The sequence below is a fragment of the Spinacia oleracea genome, chromosome 5 (assembly GCF_020520425.1).
Source record: "Spinacia oleracea cultivar Varoflay chromosome 5, BTI_SOV_V1, whole genome shotgun sequence".
Lineage (NCBI taxonomy): Eukaryota > Viridiplantae > Streptophyta > Magnoliopsida > Caryophyllales > Amaranthaceae > Spinacia > Spinacia oleracea.
This window is the reverse complement of record NC_079491.1, coordinates 107,713,950-107,724,108: the sequence shown is the minus strand read 5'-3', so window position 1 is coordinate 107,724,108 and position 10,159 is coordinate 107,713,950.

The window sequence follows — 10,159 nt, the reverse complement described above, 5'->3', positions numbered from 1 at the left end:
TTCTACCCCAGTAAACATATGTTCCACACTCATAACATGAATAGCGTGAGTGTTGGGTGCAATGAAAACGTGGCTCCTGGAATCAGGGTAAGTGTACACAGGGAGGTCGTCCACAACTACATCTGGCCTAGGGTCTATTACAGCGAGGAGGTTGTTCGGGTACAACAACCACGACCCTTGTGCAGCAAGCTGGTTGGAACACCAATCTAAGTAGGCCCAAAACCCTAGATCCATATTAGGGTGGTCCGTAATTAAAGGGTGGTGTGCAGGCTGGACTTTACCTGCAGAGGTGACCATCACAGAACAAGGGAAAATAACAGGGTGGTAAGGGAACTTACTAACGGCAGAATACAGCTGGATATTCAAGTCTGTTTTGATTGCGTGCGGCACACGGAGACCCATTTCTGCGTCTTCGACGTCGATGGAGTAGGAAGTGGTGTTGTAGTTCAATTCAGGTCCGTTTGTTGGTTTTGGCTGTTCGAAATACATTATGCCTTTTGGGTGGCAGAGTAGTGATCGGCTGCTATCATAAACAAGGATGGATTTGTAAAAATGATAGAAATTGTAAAAGGAATCCTATTCCTATCGCAATTCGATAAAAGAGTTAACGTATTAATTAAACTCATAACGAACCTAGAGTTCGTAAAGGGCCCAGACGCATTCCGTCGTAAATTGATACGCACCAAATAACTCGGATTAAGTCTCTTAATGGACCCCGTACTCTAGAGTCCAATCTGACAAAGAATTCTGCCCAGATCCTATTTTCAACGCCCAGCCCTGGGCGCCGATATCTTTGACGCCCAGTGCTGGGCGCCGAAAATACCTGGGAAGGATTCTTTTCCTAATCCGTTTCGTATTCATATTCCTGAAAATCTATCTTTCTACGCCACCTTTTCCTATAAATAGACCCCTAAAGCCGACGCGAACACAAGAAACAACACACACAATTCAAAATCTGAGTATTGACTCCAACCCTAAGCCTAAGCCTTACGCTGCGAAAATGATCCCGCGTTCTGTCGCAATCGACCCAAAAGTCGAACAGAACGTATCCTGTCCCTTGTAGCTGATGAATTAAGCCTAAATACTGGAACATTGCTTGGAAACCCGAGATTCGTTAAATAAAAGGAGAAATAGCAAAGCCAAGTGGTTAGTTTTCTGAGAACCGTGACGCACCTCTCAAGGGTGCGTTGTAATGTGTCCCTTCGCATTTCATCACCCTTTTATAAATTTGTTAAACTATTAATTTGATTGATCTATCACGCTTAATAAGATAATACCCTGGACAATTGAATTATCATGCTAGGTACCTTAAATAAATCTAAATAAGATAATCAAGATCGATTTAGTATTATGTGTTGCAGATTGCTAAAATCAATTCAGAGTAGTTTAATAGTTTAAACGCATGTCCCTTCAATTATTTATGCTGAGCTAGTAAGGATAACTTGCCTCTGGAGTTATCGATGAGCACTCCTCTCGGTAGTTACAGTCCCCCGAACTCTCAATCTCTGCCCTGCGGGTGTACGTTGAGCGATCCCCACACCAGGTATCACAAGGGAACCAATGACCGTCGTGGTCGAACATAATTGCACTCCCTTTATGTCACGATAACCGTGTTTTGTCAGTTTTTCTCATTGTCGTTAAAAACTGAATGGCGACTCCTATATTACTAGTCGATTGGGTGTAAACTCACAGGAAATCTAACTACACTTGATCCGACAACGTCACCCCCACGAGGGACGAGACCACGCATTAGCCTCGTGCTTTTTCGACCCCCTCACAGTGGCGACTCCACTGGGGACGTTAATGAAATAATCGTGCTCGTAGGTAATCAAAATAGCCGAAGGGTGAGACGATCCTACTCCGCGTTTATTTCCTTATCAAGTTGGGACGACCTGAAAATCAGCATGTTAATGTGAACGGACAGAACCGCATAACGAATCTCGGCTCCCTTGGCATGTTTCATCTCGGGAGTTGGGATTAAGGATTCCCATCGCCAAACGGGGGGTGCATACGCTTCGAATGTTGTCCACTCGGCACTTTTCGCTAGTAGTACACCCGTCCCAAACCCAATCGCTCGCCCACTAAGGTCCCTCTCATTGGTGCATGCCCCCTTGGCTTACATCGTGATTGGCCTCTTGGGACGAAATTCGTCTGTTATATGCACTACCTCGACCGGGGCATGTGTTGGATCTACGATAGAAGCGGTACCAAGCCGGCGCAAATATTACCCATAGAAGCCTATCATAAACTACGTGACATATTATTTTTGCTTCATGTTGTAATGTTAGTTATGTGTAGCGAATTACGTGATTGTGTTGTGATTGTGTGTGACAAATAACGCTAGAAAACCAACGACCCTAAAAATTGCCCAAACATTCATAAACACCGATTGGCCAAAGAGTTATACCAAAATACGTGTTCCGCAACCCCGGGCGATCGCCACAAAAATAAGCGACGCCTAGGATGACTTGTAACGGATCCCACAACGCGTAAAGGACGTTATTAGGCAAGCACGCAAAATTAAGTCGCATGTACGAAAAAATAGACGAACAGAATACGAGTACCAGTCAGGGACGCATTTTCAGCGCCCCTGGCTGGGCGCCAATTATTTCATCGCCCACGCTGGGCGCTGAAGTTGCTGCTTGGCCTTTGGGCCAGGCACCGCAGCCTCGGTGCCCGCGCACAAAATATACGTAGCAATAAAAAATTCGTAACAAATTTGCTACGAGGATGTATGAAAAAGGCACTCAATTCTAAGAACGACTTATAAAATAAATAACTCCTTGCGTCGTCATTAGTCCTCCTATGACGACAATGTTCGACACCAAGACCGAGCATGCTAATTAAAATGACCTTGAATGTCACATGGGCAAAGTATTCAAAAAATGATGTTCAAATAAAGTTTTCAAGGAAAAATAATGTTCGTATAAAAAATAAATAAATCCGAGTCTAGACTAGGCTATGCCTAAGTACAATCTAAATCCTAAGTCTTAGTTGTCTTATACATAGAATCGGTCCTAATGCTTGGTGTCGTCCTGCAAGTTAAAAGGTTAAACCATATTGAGTCTCCCTTCCTAACATTTAAAAGAAATCAATAAGCACCCATATGTAATTATCATCCCTTGCTAAGAATCTACGGCCTCAATACTCTCGCTCACCAATAAAAAGAATATATTATGTAATTCAAGTATTTGCAAAATGGAAACAGTCACATTCTGAAAAACATAGTCGCCCAACCCCCAAAGTGAACCTAAGGTGTCAATACCATTGGCAAAAAAATTAATGGCCTCAAGGCTTATGATCACATTGGGTCACGACTATCATAGCCCTCTCGAACCACTCGCTCCTTGAAATACTCCTAAGTACAGACTAAAAGATTTTCCATGAATGCAACATGACGAACCATGAAAATACCCAAATCGGCCTGCCATACGACTACCATTTGGGTAAAGCAATACACACTAAGAGGGAAGCCGCACTAATGATTCTAGTCTTGCAAAAATGAAAATTCGATCTCCCCAACTAACTACCTTGCCAACATTAAGCAAAATGGCGCATGACAAATGAACACCCAAGGTTTAAAATTAAAGTGTCAACCAACGAAAGTTATGGTCCAATTAGCCTGAGACTGAGAGTCGCTTGGTCAAGTATTATAGGCTTACGCCACATCATTATTTTGAGTCGAGGCCACCTTCTTGTAATACACGGGTTATAATCAGAAAAATTAATGAAAGTTCGACTCTAAATCACAACTTCCAATTAAATCCCGGAAACTGGAATCTGAAAAGAAGCAAAAAATTATTTTTGATGTAATTCTTTCGTTAAATTTCAATAAAGTAAAAACAACATTTTGAATCTACGCTATTTGCACATTTTAAGAAACGACTAAATACGCTTGCAAAGTAAGACAATTTAAAGGTCCATCCCAGGCCTACTAAAATTAAAGGTCCACGATAGGCCTACCAAACGAGGCTGACTCAGTCTCGCCTCGTGACTCAAAGACCACAACCATCTACCTTTTAGCCCAAATAAAAAGGGGAAGAAATCCCAAACAAAAAAAGAAAAAAAAAGAAAGAGAAAAGGGAGAGCGAAAAGAGCGAGCCGTGAAATACTTAGCCCGTACCTCCCAAAGTGCGAAATTTACCCAAGTAAACAAAGGAAAAGAATTGAGTCAACCAATCCAAATCATACCACAAAAATTACATAAAGTTCTACGATCTTCTACCCTTTCCAATCCTCATGCTTGACTAATACCTATACAAATTATCCTATCTCATTCAACCCATCTTTCAAGCCGTCTTGAGTCACGAATAAAAAAAAAGAGAGACAAATGAAAAGTACATTCTACGCTTAACGTAAAAAAAATAATAATAAGAAAGAAACTTTGCAAAGCGCCTTTAAAGTTCGTCTAAAAAGAAAAAGAAGCATTTAGCGCACAAAAAACGATTCGCAAATATTTGGCACAAAACGAAAAGGAGCAGCGCAAAAAGGCAGCCCAGAACACATTTTCAACGCCCAAGCCTGGGCGCCAAAAATAAAAATGCCCAGCCCTGGGCGCCGTTCTCGCTTATCACTTTTCAACTCCCAATTCCTAAAAGTGTTCGTATATTTTCCTATATAGATGCGGAAGAATAACGAACACTTGGGGGTAGAAGATCGTATAAAATACGCAAAATACGTACGCTCCAAAATTTTCGTACACTTATTTCAAACATTACGATTCCACTCGAACGTACTTGTTTAAAATCGGCATTCTAAGAAACCATTTTCTGGCTAAGAACTACGCAAGACCTGATTCCAAATTAAATCTATTTAAGGCGGATACGTAGGCAACCCATGATTCGGTCCAACCAATTTGCGAAAATGTTAAAACCTATAGAATAACAAGAATAAAAAAATAGAGTCCCTTATTGAAATTTAATTACTTGAAATCCAAGTCGAAAGAAAAGTTTAAGTCAAAAGAAGAATCCAAGTCATCAAGATGCCAAAATGAGCACACATCGAAAAATAATAAGGGCACATACCCTTGCCAGAAGGAACACTCACACTCCTAGGCACTTATCCAATACTCAAAAGATCGCTTTGCCTCAATTGAATGGGGGCTAGCGCGAGCGTCCATGACCTCTAAAGTACTCGACTTGACCCTCCCTAAAGCAAACTAACTCACTTAAGACCTCCTTTCACCACTAGACACAGTCATAATCGCCAACAAGGAGTAAAGGCCGTAAGCTTGCAATAAAGAGGATTGTTCTACGGCATCGCCCCATCGTTCCTTCGAACTCAGGGCACCCGTTCATGGTAATTCAAATGCTTGCAAATCCCTTTGAAAAAAAAATCAGACATTGTCAATAGGACTTGGCACTTAACCAAGGCTCACCCTACTCAGACATATGACACGGGAATTTAAAATCGAAATCTGAAAGCATCATTAATGAGAAGACATAATAGCAACTGGGGGCTAAAAATTGAAATGAAAGAGCTAGGTAAAGAACTAAGTATACCTTGACCTTTTGTTCAGACATACACAAAGTAAATCTAAGTCAATTTGAAAACGGTTTATATTCCCACAATTCTGGAAAAGAAGGCCCTAAAAGCCTAAAGCATGTGCCACACGAGCACAAGTAATATCTTGACGCCTGCACCCTGGCTTCCAGCAAATCCTTAGACAGCATTCCGAAAATCGTAACAGTATTTTGATTCACTCATGTAATCCTGTACAAACCCTTCTATAAGTCAACTTACTTAGGACACCTCGGATTGTACATAGTAGGACTCGGATTTCAAATAATTTTCAAAGACTTCTTCGAACATAATAAAGTGTCGTTGGTTTAAGCTAAGTATGCGTTTATCTCGATGTTGCAAGTGAGTCAAAGAGATTTCTAAATATGATTATGGGTAAAGAAAGGCACCTAGCTTTTGGTCAAGGCACACTTCAACATGTGACTACCTTGACCATGGCAATGTCGCACAATACGACATTTACAAGAGAAGTAGCAAATCACTACTCGAACGTACCTCGCACTAAACAAGTCTGGTTCAAACTATTCATGATCCATGAATGCATAAAAACGTATGCCAAGCATTATAGAACCAAGCCAATCCCGTAGCTACAATTGGGGGCTTGAGAAAAACACTCTAAAAATGCTCGAAATGACGATTTTATCGCAAATTCTCGACGCTAATGCTATACACACGTCATAGGGGCACAATTCTAAGGTTTGATCGTGTAAAACGAACCTTAGAATGGCTACAACCCCTCCCAAATTCTAAGCGCTACTTAGAATATGTAAAGTCACCCCACTAACAAGGGTAACTGAAAATCGCGAGTCACCAAAATTCCGATCAAACTACTGCACATAACGCTTGTTAGGTTATGATACATATGACAATACATAAATCATGCGGAAAAAACCATAAAGCCAGGAAAGCATATTATTTACACATAATCATTTAGCATAGTATAGATGCATACACTTTGTAGCGTGCCTTCCCTAGCTGCGCCCGAACTGAACAAGAACAAGTCTTTAGGACTCCAAATATCGTCCCTCCGTAGATAGTCCACAGTACGTCCGAATCCGTCTCAAGATTGACCAACTAGAATCGCCCTTAAGGTGCTAGGAATTTTCGGCTATTGTTGTGCAAGTGTATGGCTGAATTTTCTTTCAAAAACTTACCCTTTAGAATACTTCAATCGTATCTGTAAATAATGTCCCTAGGCACTTATTTATAGAGGTATGGAAAAGGAACTGGAATCCTATTAGGATAATAATAAATTTAATTAGAATCCTGCTAGGACTCTATTAAATAAACTTTATCTAACAGGTTTAGGATTTAATCTTTTATCGAATCCCGATAGCTTTAGGATTCGCACACGAGCATCGCACGAGCACCGTACACCCGCGCAGGCCTTGCGGCCCACACTGAGCGCACAGCGCTTGGCCCATGCTGCTGTCCGCGCGCGCCCATGGCTTTGGCTGGGCCAGACTTGCACTGGGCCTGGTCGAGGCTTGGCGTGTGTTGGTGATGCGTGTGGCTTGCTGGGCGATGGCCTGGCTTGGTGCTGGGCCTTCGTCTAGCGAGCCTCGTCCGATGCTAATTCGTACGATACGCTTCCGATTAAATTCTCGATTTCGGAATCCATTTTCGATGCGAACAATATTTAATATTTCCGATTTCGGAATTAATTTCCGTTTCGAAAAAATATTTAATATTTCCGTTTCCGGAATTATTTTCCGATTCCGATAATATTTCCGATTCTGACAATATTTCCGTTTCCGGCAATATTTCCGATTCCGGCAATATTTCCATTTCCGATAATATTTTCCGATACGTACCATGTTTCCGTTTCCGGCAACATCTACGACTTGGACAATATTTATATTTCCGATACGATCCATATTTCCGTTTCCGGCAATATCATCGTTTCCGGAGTATTCATTTGTTGCTTGTGACGATCTCAGCTCCCACTGAAACCAAGATCCGTCGATTCCAAATATCCATAGATAGAGTATTTAATGCCATTAAATACTTGATCCGTTTACGTACTATTTGTGTGACCCTACAGGTTCAGTCAAGAGTAAGCTGTGGATTAATATCATTAATTCCACTTGAACTGAAGCGGCCTCTAGCTAGGCATTCAGCTCACTTGATCTCACTGAATTATTAACTTGTTAATTAATACTGAACCGCATTTATTAGACTTAACATTGAATGCATACTTGGACCAAGGGCATTATTTCCTTCAGTCTCCCACTTGTCCTTAGGGACAAGTGTGCATTTCCTAATTCCTTTGTCACTTGATGCTTGCTCTTGAACATAAGGTAAGAGTTGTCATCCTTATTATGTCCAGAGGTGTTTCTCGGTTTCAGAGTTCAACAGATCAAATAAGCAGATAATCTTAGCCTATGATTCATCTGAGCACGGCCATGCATTTCACAGTTTCTAGCTCTCCGAGTGGCCTTGTACAACTTTTAAGCATCTCATCCCGATTTATGGGAGGACAATCCCAATCTTGCGATCTTGAGATTAGACTTCGTTTGATAGGTGATTACCTGAGCGTTGCCTTTATAGCCTCCTTTTACGGTGCGACGGTTGGTCAACGTCAAAGCAACCAGTTCTCAAACAAGTAATCTCAAATCACTCAGGTATTGAGGATTTAGTGTCTAATAATTTTAATGAAATTTACTTATGACAGATTTTCATCTCTTACAGTAAAGTTTCATAGGTCTGTCCGATACTAGTCTTCCCAAAGTAAGTATCTATGCAAACGATTATGACATTGCCATGTCCACATAGTTTAAGAAACAGAACTACTAGTCATCTTGCATTCTAGTCGTCTAACGTTTTCTATGCGTCCAATTTTATAGAAAACTCCGACCAAGGACCATTTTCAACTTTTGACATTCAATTTCACTTGATAGACATTTCTTAGTCACAAAACTGGTCCTGACAGTCTATCTTGAATATATCGTCAAATTGAAGGGACTCATCATTTAATAAACCACAAATTAAATGGAAAAATGAATTCTATTCATTTATTGTGAATGATTAACCAACAATGTTTTACAAAGATTTAAACTCTAAAACTTTAAAACATTAAATAAGGACATCAAAGCCATTCTCCAATATCTTGATTCCCATGGCTGCAGTGTGCGAGTTGTGCTTCGCCTGCGGCAGAGGTTTAGTCAATGAATCTGATATGTTGTCATCAGTTCCAATCTTGCTTATCTCGACTTCTTTTCTTTCAAGGAACTCTCGTAGAAGGTGAAATCTACGAAGTACATGCTTGACTCTTTGGTGGTGTCTAGGCTCCTTTGCCTGTGCAATAGCTCCGTTATTATCACAATACAGGGATATTGGTCCTTTAATGGAGGGGACTACACCTAGTTCACCTATGAACTTCCTTAGCCATATAGCTTCCTTTGCTGCTTCATGTGCAGCAATGTACTCCGCTTCAGTTGTAGAATCCGCAATAGTGCTTTGCTTAGCACTTTTCCAGCTTACTGCACCTCCATTGAGGCAGAAGACAAACCCAGACTGTGATCTGAAATCATTTTTGTCGGTTTGGAAACTTGCGTCCGTATAGCCTTTAACAATTAATTCATCATCTCCACCATAGACCAGGAAGTCATCTTTGTGCCTTTTCAGGTACTTTAGAATATTCTTGGCAGCAGTCCAATGTGCCTCTCCTGGGTCTGACTGGTATCTGCTCGTAGCACTGAGTGCGTACGCAACATCCGGGCGTGTACATATCATAGCATACATTATTGAACCAATCAATGATGCATATGGAATCCCATTCATTCGTCTACGCTCATCAAGTGTTTTTGGGCACTGAGTCTTGCTTAGAATTATTCCATGAGACATGGGTAGGTAGCCTCGCTTGGAGTCTACCATCTTGAACCTATCAAGCACCTTATTGATATAAGTGCTTTGACTAAGTCCAATCATCTTTTTAGATCTATCTCTGTAAATCTTGATGCCCAATATGTACTGTGCTTCTCCTAGATCCTTCATCGAAAAAAATTTCCCAAGCCAAATCTTGATAGAGTTCAACATAGGAATGTCATTTCCGATAAGTAATATGTCGCCGACATATAATACTAGGAAAGCAATTTTGCTCCCACTGACCTTGTTGTATACGCTTAAGGAAATAATGCCCATGGTCCAAGTATGCATTCTATGTTAAGTCTAATAAGTGCGGTTCAGTATTAATTAACAAGTTAATAAATTCAGTGAGATCAAGTGAGCTGAATGCCTAGCTAGAGGCCGCTTCAGTTCAAGTGGAATTAATGATATTAATCCACAGCTTACTCTTGACTGAACCCGTAGGGTCACACAAATAGTACGTAAACTGATCAAGTATTTAATGGCATTAAATACTCCATCTATGGATATTCGGAATCGACGGATCTTGGTTTCAGTGGGAGCTGAGATCGTCACAAGCAAGAAATGAATACTCCGGAAACGATGATATTGCCGGAAACAGAAATATGGATCGTATCGGAAATATAAATATTATCCAAGTCGTAGATGTTGCCGGAAACGGAAACATGGTACGTATCGGAAAATATTATCGGAAATGGAAATATTGCCGGAATCGGAAATATTGCCGGAAACGGAAATATTGTCAGAATCGGAAATATTATCGGAATCGGAA